The 10,974-nt window shown below is 38.8% G+C and overlaps 1 pseudogene; it reads left to right on the forward strand.

Annotated features, from left to right (window-relative positions):
• The first annotated feature begins 5,165 nt into the window (after positions 1 to 5,165).
• Positions 5,166 to 6,750, forward strand: LOC100665292 (olfactory receptor 56B1-like; annotated as a pseudogene).
• Positions 6,751 to 10,974: the final 4,224 nt, after the last annotated feature.

The following is a 10,974-nucleotide window of genomic DNA, read 5'->3' on the forward strand; positions in this document are numbered from 1 at the left end:
CCTTCATTTGTTGATGTGGCACAACTCAAGATGTGAATAAGCAGCTGCAAACATCCATTAATAATCAGAACATGGAATGTATGAAGTATGAATCTAGGAAATTTGGAAGTCCTCAAAAATAAAATGGAACACACAAACATTGATATCCTAGGCCTTAGTGACTAAAATGAATTGGTACTGGCCATTTTGACTCAGACAATCATGTGGCCTACTATGCTGAAAATGGCATTTTAAAGAGGAATGGTGCAGCATTAATTGTCAAAAAGAACATTTCATGATCTATCCTGAAGTACAATGCTGCCAAATGATAGGAAAATATCCATATGCCTACTAGGAAGACCAGTTAAGATGACTATTATTCAAATTTATGCATCAAGCACCAAGGCCTAAGATGAAGAAATTGGAGATTTTTACCAGTTTCTGCAGTCTGAAGTTGATCAAACATGCACTCAAGATGCATTGATAATTACTGGTGGTTGGAATGGGGAAGTCGGAAACAAAGAAGGACTGGTAGTTGAAAAATATGGTCTTGGTGATAGAAACAATGCCAGAGATCACACGATTGAATTTTGCAAGACCAATGACTTCTTCATTGCAAATACTTTTTTCACCGATATAGATGGTGACTATATACATGGACCTCACCAGATGGAATACACAGGAATCAAACTGACTACATCTGTGGATGGAGACGATGGAAAAGCTCAATATCATCAGTCATAACAAGGCCAGGGACTGACTGCCGAACAGGGCATCACTTGCTCACATGCAAGTTCAAGTTGAAACTGAAGAAAATGTGAACAAGTCCACAAGAGCCAAAGTATGACCTTGAGTATATCCCACCTGAATTTAGAGACCATCTCAAGAATAGATTTGACGTGTTGAACACTAACCACCAAAGACCAGAGGAGTTGTAGAATGACATCAAGCACATCATACATGAAGAAAGCAAGAGGTCATTAAAAAGACAGGCAAGAATGAAAAGATCAAAATGCATGTCAGAAGAGACTCTGAAACTTGCTCTTGAATGTCAAATAGCTACTGTGAAATGGAATGATGAAGTAAAAGAGTTGAACAGAACATTTCAAAAGGTGGCTCAAGAAGACAACGTAAAGTATTATAATGACATGTTGAAAGACCTGGAGATGGAAAACCAAAAGGGAAGAGCACACTCTGCATTTCTCAAGCTGAAAGAACTGAAGAAAAAATTCAAGCCTCAATTTGCAATAATGAAGAAATCTTTGGGGAAAAATATTAAATAACTCAGGAAGCATCAAACGAAGAAGGAAGGGATACACAGAGTCACTATACAAAAAAGAAGTGGTCAATGTTCAACATTCTAAGGTGATACAGTATGAGTAGGAGCCAACGGTACTGAAGGAAGAAGTCCAAGGTGCACTGAAGGCACTGGCAAAAACAAGGCTCCAGGAACTGAAATAATACCAATAGAGTTGTTTCAACAGACAGATGCAGTGCTAGAAGCACTCACTTGTCTATGCCAAGAAATTTGGAAGACAGCTACCTGGCCAATTGACTGGAAGAAATCCATATTTATGCCTATTTCCAAGAAAGGCGATCCCACCAAATTTGGGAATTATTGAACAATACCATTAATATTACACGCAAGTAAAATTGTGCTGAAGATCACTCAAAAGGACCTGCAGCAGAATATTGACAGGGACTGCCAGAAATTCAAGCCTAATTCACAAGAGGACGTGGAACCAAAGATATCATTACTGATGTCAGATGGATCCTAGCTGAAAGCAGAGAATATAAGAAAGATGTTTACCTGTGTTTTATTGACTTTGCAAAGGAATTAGATTATGAGGATCATAACAAATTATGGATAATTTTACAAGGAATGAGAATTTCAAAGCACTTAACTGTGCTCATGAGGAGCCTGTACATAGATCAAGAGGCAGTGGTTCCAATAGAACAAGTGGATCCTGCGTGGTTTAAAGTCAGGAAAGGTGTGTGTCAGGGTAGTATCCTTTCACCATACCTATTCAATCTGTATGCTGAAGAAGAACAGGGCATCAGGATTGAAGGGAGACTCATTAACAGCCTACATTATGCAGATAACACAACCTTGCTTGTTAAAAGTGAAGAGGACTTGAAGACATACTGATGAAGATCAAAGACCACACAGCCTTCAGTATGGATTGTACCTCAACATAAAGGAAACAAAAATCATCACAACTGGACCTATAAGCAAAAAAAAAAAAAAAAATCCTAATAAATGAGGAAGAGATTGAAGTTGTCAAAGATTTAATTTCACTTGGACCCACAATCAACACCTATGGAAGCTGCAGTCTAGAAATCAAAAGATGCATTGTACTGGGAAAAATTGTTCCTCTTTTACGTGTTGAAGAGCAAAGATGTCACACTGAAGACTAAAGTGAGCTTGACTCATGCCATGGTGTTTTCCATTGCCTTCTATGTGTGTGAAAGCCGGACAATGACTAAGATCAAAGAAGAATTGATGCCTTAGAATTGTGGCGTTGGAAAAGAATACTGAATATACCAGGGACTGCCAAAGAATGAATAAATGTGATTTGGAAGAAGTGCAACCAGAATGCTCCCCAGAAGCAAGGATGGGAAGACTATGCCTTACATACTTTGGATGTGTGTTGTCAGGAGCAATCAGTCCCTGAAGAAGGAAAATCATGCTTAGTGAAGCAGAGGATCAGTGAAAAACAGGAAGAGCCTGAATGAGACATATTGACACAGTGGCTGCAACAACAGGCTTAAGCATAACAACGACTGTGAGGATGGCACAGGATGGGGCAGTATTTCCTTCTGTTGTAAATAGGGTCACTATGAGTTGAAACCAACTCGATGGCACCTAACAACAACAACAATCCAGTTCCTCAACAGCACAATTAATTCGCCGAGAATAAGGTTAGCTGTAGTACCTTTAAAGAGCCCTGGTGGTGTGGTGGTTAAGCTCTAGGCTGGTTACCAAAAGGTCTTCAGTTTGAACTCACAATTCACTCCTCTGCAGAAGAAAGATGTCACAGTCAGCTTCTGTCAATGGGTTACCCATTTCTAAGCTCTCAAGTTGGAACTATTGCACTGAACTCCTTCAGAGCCTTCATCTAAATGCCCAAAGTAACACTAGTTTCATGTCAAAGACTGTGCCAGTCCTTCAATAAAATTTGCCATGAATATATTTAGATGAGCTTACTTTCCCTCAAATTATATCCATCATTATAGAAGGACAATTTATCCCATCATTAGGAGGTATATGTTTATTCAAACTTAGCTGTAAAAAATATCTAAAATGAAATATACTTAGTTGTTAGTAAGAGTCACATTGGTTATATTACAGGGGAACTGTGCCTTTTCTTGCAGCTTTTTATGTATTTAAAAATAATCATATCAACAATAAGCCCATAACAAATATAATTAAAATTGATAATAATCCTGCCTTTAAGATATTACTTAAAAGCTTTGGTACATACTTCCTGTCTTTTTGTATTTTTCCTTGCTTGTAAATCTCAATAGCTTTAACCATAGCAAAAATACTGACAAAGAAATGCTTAAAAAAAATCAATAACTTCTGCAAAGAGCAAGAATTAGGTGTATCTGAAGTGTAGAATGCAAGGAGGTTTGTAGCAAGAGGTGATACTTAGTGGGTTTGTACACCTGAGAGGGCCTTAGATGGTATAAGGGAGTTTGAACTTTATTCGAAGGAAAGCATGGAGACTTGGAAGCATTTTTAGCAAGGTAGTGAGAGTTTTAGAACAAATCAGACCGCTGGCAAAAAGAAAGACCCACAGGAAAACGAGAGACAAGTATAGCCATGCAAGATTAGAGATGTTAAAGGTTTGAATTCCCCAGAAGTAGTAGCACTGAAGAGGGTGTATATGAATGAAGTAAAGGAAAGAAATCAACAGAGTAAGGAAAACCAAAGACCAAACCAAACCAGACGCCGTCAAGTCATCTCTGACTCACGGTGACCCCATGTGTGCAGAGTAGAATTGCAGTCCCTGAGGTTTTCAAGGTTGTGACCTTTCAGAAGGAGATTGTCAGGCCTTTCTTCTGAAGCATTTCTGGCTGGGTTCAAATCAGTAAGCTTTTAGTTAGTAGTCAGCTGCTTAACCATTTGCAATACCCAGGGACTCCCAGGCTAATGAAGCAATTGTTTATGAGGGGTGAGGAAAGGGCTGATTGGTTTGCTGGTGTCAGGACTGGCTGGCTGAGTGGCTGGTTGGGCCACTATAAAAAAAAAAAAAAAAATTATACAAGATAAAAAAGTATATGGAAATCCAACAGCATTTGAGTCAAGGTGACGAATCTAGTTTTGAGCGTGATTCTTATCATACCATGGCAGTTACTTTAAAACTCTGCAAAAGTAATTTTTTTTAATACAATAAAAAGTATCACATTACTTGTACCTAAGTTCTATATTTATATGTATTTCTATGTTCTCTAAGATTAAACTCAGGGAAATAAAAATAAAACATCCTAAGATATGCCTCTAATATATCACTCCTTAAATTTACAAATTCAGCCAAGATCGTTCCTTTTAAGCTATTCTTCTGAGGCTTCTCAGGATTCCACGCAAAGAACATGAAAGAAAAAGTATCCCTCTGCTAATGTGCAACAAGCTTGGTGTTTGCAGCTCTTTAAAAGGCTGTGATAGCAAAGTTTTGGAAGTCTACATAAAACATGAATCCACCCCTATATCAACTAGGAATTTACATAATTTCATCTCCCGTAATTTCACATTTAAAAAATTTAGATATCATTGGTTAATAAAAATCTGAGTCAAGTACGATTGAGACAAATATGAAAAACCAAATATCCAAATGATTCCACAAAATTTCTCAAGGGACTGAAGAAAGGCTTAGGAAATAAAAAAGAATTATATTTATCTCCTGGCACTGACCTGTGATAACTAAAAACAATACAAATAGAGATTTGAAATTCGTGCTGAAATTTCCCTGCATAGTAAACATTGATAATTAGTACTTTTAAGTTTACCTTCTACTAATAAAATCCTAGAACTTCCTTGATCTGTCTTAAATTATTATGAGAGATGGCATACAGGTTTTATTTTTTACAGCACCAAACTACAGAGTGGAGACAGTTTTAAAATGATATTTGATGATGTTTATGCTCAGAGGCAGTAACTGAAAAAAATTTTTCCCCAGGAAAATATGTGTGCAGCTCTCAAATTCCCCAACAGCACCAAATTCCAGGTGTCTGAGTTCATCCTGATGGGATTCCCAGGCATTCACAGCTGGCAACATTGGCTCTCCTTGCCATTGGCACTACTCTACCTCCCAGCAATTGGTGCTAGCACACTCATCCTCATCACAATCTGCCACGACTCTACTCTGCAGCAGCCTATGGTCTATTTCCTAGGCATCCTCTCTGTTGTGGACACGGGCTTGGCCACCACCATCATGCCCAAGATCCTGGCCATCTTCTGGTATAACGCCAAGGTTGTTAGCCTCCCTGAGTGTTTTGCTCAGATATATGCCATTCGCTGCTTTTGTCAGCATGGAGTCTGGTATCTTCCTCTGCATAGCTGTTGATAGATAATTGTCATGGTTTGAATTTTGCCCCCCTAAAAATGTATCAACTTGGTTACACCATGATTCCCAATACTGTGTGGTTGTCCTCCATTTTATGATTGTAGCTATGAGTCGGAATCGACTCGACGGCACTGGGCTAATTTTAAGTTAAAGAGCATTAGGGTGGGATTGCAGCATCATCCTTACTCAGATCACCTCCCTGATCCAATGTAAAGGGAGTTTCCCTGGAGTGTGGCCTTCACCACCTTTTATCTCTCAAGAGATAAAAGGAAAGGGAAGTAAGCAGAGAGTTGGGGACCTCATACCACGAAGAAAGCAGTACCAGAAGCAGACAGCATCCTTTGTTCCTGGGGTCCCTGTGCCTGAGAAGTTCCTGGACCAGGAGAAGTTTGAGGACCAGGAATCTTCCTCCAGTGCTGGCAGAGAGAAAAGCCGTCCCTGGAGCTGACACCCTGAATTTGGACTTTTAGCCTACTTTACTGTGAGGAAATAAATTTTTCTTTGTTAAAGACACCCACTTGGTGGTATTTCTGTTATAGCAGCACTAGATAACTAAGACAGATACATAGCTATTTGTCATCCTCTTCACTACCCATCAGCTGTCACCAATCCCTTGATCTTAAAAACCACTCTGTTCACGGTACTTAGAAATGGCTTTTCCATTACTCCTGTGCCTGTCCTTGCAGCCCAGTGCAATTATTGCTCCAGGAATGAGACTGACCATTGCCTGGGCTCCAACCTTGGGGTCACAAGCCTGGTTTGTGATGACAGGAGACCAAAGAGCATTTGTCATTTAGTTCTGGCATGGCTTGGCATGGGGAGTGACCTAAGTCTTATCGTATTGTCATATACTTTGATCCTGTGATTTGTACTTAGACTGAACTCAGCTGAAGCTGCATCCAAGGCTTTAAGCATTTGTACCTCCCACCTCATCCTCATCCTCTTCTTCTACACCGTTCTTGTAGTGATTTCAGTAACTCACTTGGCAGAGAGTAAGACCACTTTTACTCCAGTTCTACTCAATGTGCTACCCAACATCATGCCCCCTGTCCTAAACCCTATGGTCTATGCACTCAGGACAAAAGAACTAAGGGCAGTTTTCTGGAAGGTGCTTTATTTAGGTCTAGAAAAAAATGATACTAGAGACTTTGTCCGTGAAGTACATGGACTTCAGATTCTTCTAATGTGGAAAAAAAAAAAGTAGACCTTAAATGAGGATGGAGGAGTAAGTAAATGCCTTTGAGATCACTTTTCACATTTTTAAAATAAATGATTGTGGAAGCATCTAAGGAAAAAAAAAATTCTTGGTACCTCCAAAGTATTGAAAAGAACTAAATATGTTTGAGAACATGGAAGAACCTTCTATCAACCATTAAAAAGGGATAAACAACCAGCATTAATGATTGATATCAATGCTCTAAAAACAAAAGTAAGGGTAAAAACAAAATACACATGCATGCGTGCACACTCACCCACACAACCAAAGAAAGGCATGATTGGGACGTGAATTACAGGTCATGCTTGCTGGCTGATGGGTACACTTGCAAACAAAGAAGAAAGTCTACCTGAACCAGCATCATTCCAGTAGCATGGAATGCAGAGGCAGGAACAGAAAACATTTCAAATGAGCAGTGCCAGACCAAACTACAGTGGGGATCTAGGCTGAATGAGGAGAGATGCCTGGGCTTGGACAAGCAGAACCCAAAAGATACGGATAGTTACAAGGATCTGCATTCATGTGCCTCTCCAGATCCTTCCTCTGTCCTTTCTGCTTTGATCTGTAGCCTGGAGGACTGAGTGAACCACATGTGCTGTGTGACCCAGACTCCTTTGTCTAGTGAAATTCACTTGGATTGAGTCAATAAGCAAGATATGAACTTAATTATGCATACTTACCAATCTGAAGTGATATTGTGCACTTCAGATGAGTAAGTAAGTGTAAGTAAGCCTGAACATACCTTGCTTACTGTAAGGAGGTGCATATTGTGCTTACTGGTTAATCTGTCCCTGGGAGACACTGATAGGCAGTTAGAGTGAAAGAAGAGAGAGGGTTTGAGTTATTTTCTTTCCACTCCCAGGCATTGTGTACAGGCAGAGTTCTGACTAGTGTGTCTTTTATAGCACTTGCCAGGCAGTGCTGCCTCTACAGCTCTAGACCTTACAGCTTTCCAGTAACATTTTTTTCCCTGCCTTTTCCCATCAGGCCAAGGGGTTTATTGAGAAAGTCTTTCTGTTATTATTCTCAACCACAATACTTTCCTCAATATCCATTATATTTTCAACATCCGTTGTATTTCCTTAACCTCTCTCAGAACTCCATTATTAACAACTTCATTAAATTATCTTCAGACTCAGATTTGCATGTGTTTTTCCAAGAATAAAGTCACCGATTTACATAACCAGAAAGCAGTCACCAACAGCAGGGAAATATGTTGTTCTACAATAGTCTATTCATAATCTGTACTCAAAATTCCTTTTTATATATAGAGTCACAATGACCTTAATAGCAATTATTTACAGGTTTGAGATCCAATCCATGATTAAATGTTGTGTATTGTTTCTCTGTCTCTTTATTATACTTTAAAATGTGATAGTTCCTCATTTTTCATTGACTATCTTTTTTTTAAAGATTGCATGTCAGTTAATTTTTTCTAAATGTTTCACAGTCTGGGCTTGCCTGATGTTTCTTCATAAGTAGTGTGGTGGCCATGTGCCTCTCACAGGTCCCTTCATGAGAATCTGATGTGACTATCACGGTTGACTGAGACACTGGTTGCTGCGGTTTTGGGTGTGCTATGATATTCACACCGATGTCATACTTCCCTCGATTGAGCCCTGGCAATTACTGAGCACAGCAAGGAAGCCAGAATTAGGCTATTCTTACAAGAAATGAGACTCTTGTAGTGAACAACCTTTGCTTGGGAACTCTCTAGTGGCCTCGCTGAGACTATCTCAGAGCTCTACTGAGGGCTGGTGTGTTCCCTAAGCAATTCTTCCTTCCCTCTATCATTTCACGGGTGTCAGAACTGCATCATGGCCTAACAGCTCTTCCCACCTCTCCTGTTTCCTTACTCTTTACACTTCACAGGTGTCTCCAAAAAAATCTATTGAATGTCTAATCCCATCTTGGTGACTGCTTCTTGGAGGACTAGAACCAACACAGGTGGCAATGGGCGTGGAGTGGTCTAGAAAACACGTAGTAAGAGAAGGTTTAAGACTGATCACTCATATCACAGCTCACAAGAAGAGTCTAGTCCTGAGTGGGATGTGGGGCACACTTAGACCTTATCTGGGTTTTGGCTCATTGCTAAACATTTCAGCAGTGGTGATGTGGGACAATGTCCCCGTGGAGAAAAATACTCTAGCTAGTGCAATGATTTCAGGCCTGCAAAAGATATGGGGAAACAAGGACTAGAAGGACATCAGAGTTGGTTTGTTACTACTATGTCGTAGTCACATTATGCAGAGGGTATTAAGAAACTGAAGGCAATTAAGAAATAGGAAAAACTAAGTGTGACAGCATGCTGAGAGACCCTGATATCCTGCAGTATGAAACAATAAAGAAATTTTTAAAACTTAAAAAATAAACAGTATGTGAATGGAGGAAACATTTTCTACTTAAAAGCCTTCAACCTCTTTTCCACAGGAAAGTGGGAAAGGAAAAAAAATGTGCAATAAATATTAAAGTCACTTGTTTTCCTTAAAAATAGCTTGTGTTTATTCTCATCCTCTTAATATATATGCCAACATACAGAAACCCACATGTAGCTACACGCGTATGAAATTATTCACTTATTTTTCTATCATCATCTGAGCATTATGAATGGAAAGTTCTCACTCTTTTCTTTCTTCCATAGAGGTTAGCATGATATACACACTAGCAGCTGTGTCTCTGATGCTTTGAAATGTCCCCCGGGATATATAACAAACATTTTTCTTTAAAGGTTCGGGTCAATAGCACAGAGATCAAGGAATTCAGAAGTTGAGCATTGTACATTAATTCTAAGATTGTGATTTCTTTCAACCAAGGGCCTGGGCGCTGGACCATATTGCATTCCTCTCACTGTTTTGCAACCCAGAAACTAAGGTATTAAAGGACATACTAAAGAGCCAAGTGACTAAATTTATTTATTTATGGGCAGTGAGATGAAGTGGAGAGAGGCTTAGAATGTACATGAATTGCTGATGATACTCTTAGAAATACAGGTTTGATTTCATCTACCCAGTTTGAAGACAGAAGTGTTGTGTAAGATTGGTTTCTTTGGAAAATGTTTATTTCCTAGCTTTTAGATCATAATTCAGTGCAATTTATCATGCTGATTGGGGAAATCTGGTATTTCTCTAACCAAATAGGAATGCTTAGTTCAGTTGTCGTGGAAGTCAGATGTGAATTGCCCTCATCACAAAGGGAAATGGGTGGCTAGCTAGAGAATAATTTGTGATCATGAGATCAATGGTCAGGTTACTCTTCATGATGCCATAATCTCCCCTTTAGCTCTCAAAAAGGTAGTCTATTTTTTTTTTTGTTTAATTTCCTGCAAGACTTAATTATCACTGCATTTTGTCCATCTTGGGTAGCAACACCTACAATGAGCAAACTGTTCTCATATGGGAAGAAGGACATGAGTCTAAAGGGTTGACAGTCTAAGGAATAAAAGAATTTATTGGCTAGAGGGCTAAAGAATGAGGTTAAACAACAGATGATATCAAAGGTATATTTAATAAATATACTTAATAAGTGGTGTTTCAATAGTACTATTCTAGTAACCCCACTCACACCCCAGCATAAGTCAAATTCCCTTTCAGGAGAAATTAATCATAATGTATTGAAATCAATTTAAATGTACTTGGATAAATAAAACTGGTTAAGTTTGTCATTAATGTTTCGATTTCTAACTTAGATCTTTGTGGTCTTTTCAAATGTATTAAAGATGGGAGTTAATTTGCATAATAATGAAGTACATTTTATTGATTAAAGCTATAAGTATAAAAAGGAAATATGAATATATAAATAGGATGTTTATCTAGTATTTTAAAATATATTCTTCAAAATACTGCACATTGATTCCCAGAAAAATATTTCTTCCTTTTTTTTATGCTTCCCTTGGGGTCCTGGGGTTGCAGTGATTAAGAGCTCAGGCTGCTAACCAAACAGTCTGCCTTTCAAAGCCACTAGCCACTGGCTGGAAACCCTACACTGGCACAGTGACTAAGTGGTTAATTTGTCTACCTGATTCTGATACACAGATACACGGCTAAAATGTAGCAGACATAAAAAAAACGAAGATACATAAAAAAAAAGTTGCCCTGGAATTGATTCCAACTCATAGGACCTTGTAGGACAGAGTAGAACTGCGCCACAGGGTTCCAAGGTTGTAAATCTTTACAGAAGCAGATTGTCATGTCTTTCTCCCAAGTAGCTTTTGTT

This window comes from Loxodonta africana, chromosome 7 (genome assembly GCF_030014295.1).
Source record: "Loxodonta africana isolate mLoxAfr1 chromosome 7, mLoxAfr1.hap2, whole genome shotgun sequence".
Classification (NCBI taxonomy): domain Eukaryota; kingdom Metazoa; phylum Chordata; class Mammalia; order Proboscidea; family Elephantidae; genus Loxodonta; species Loxodonta africana.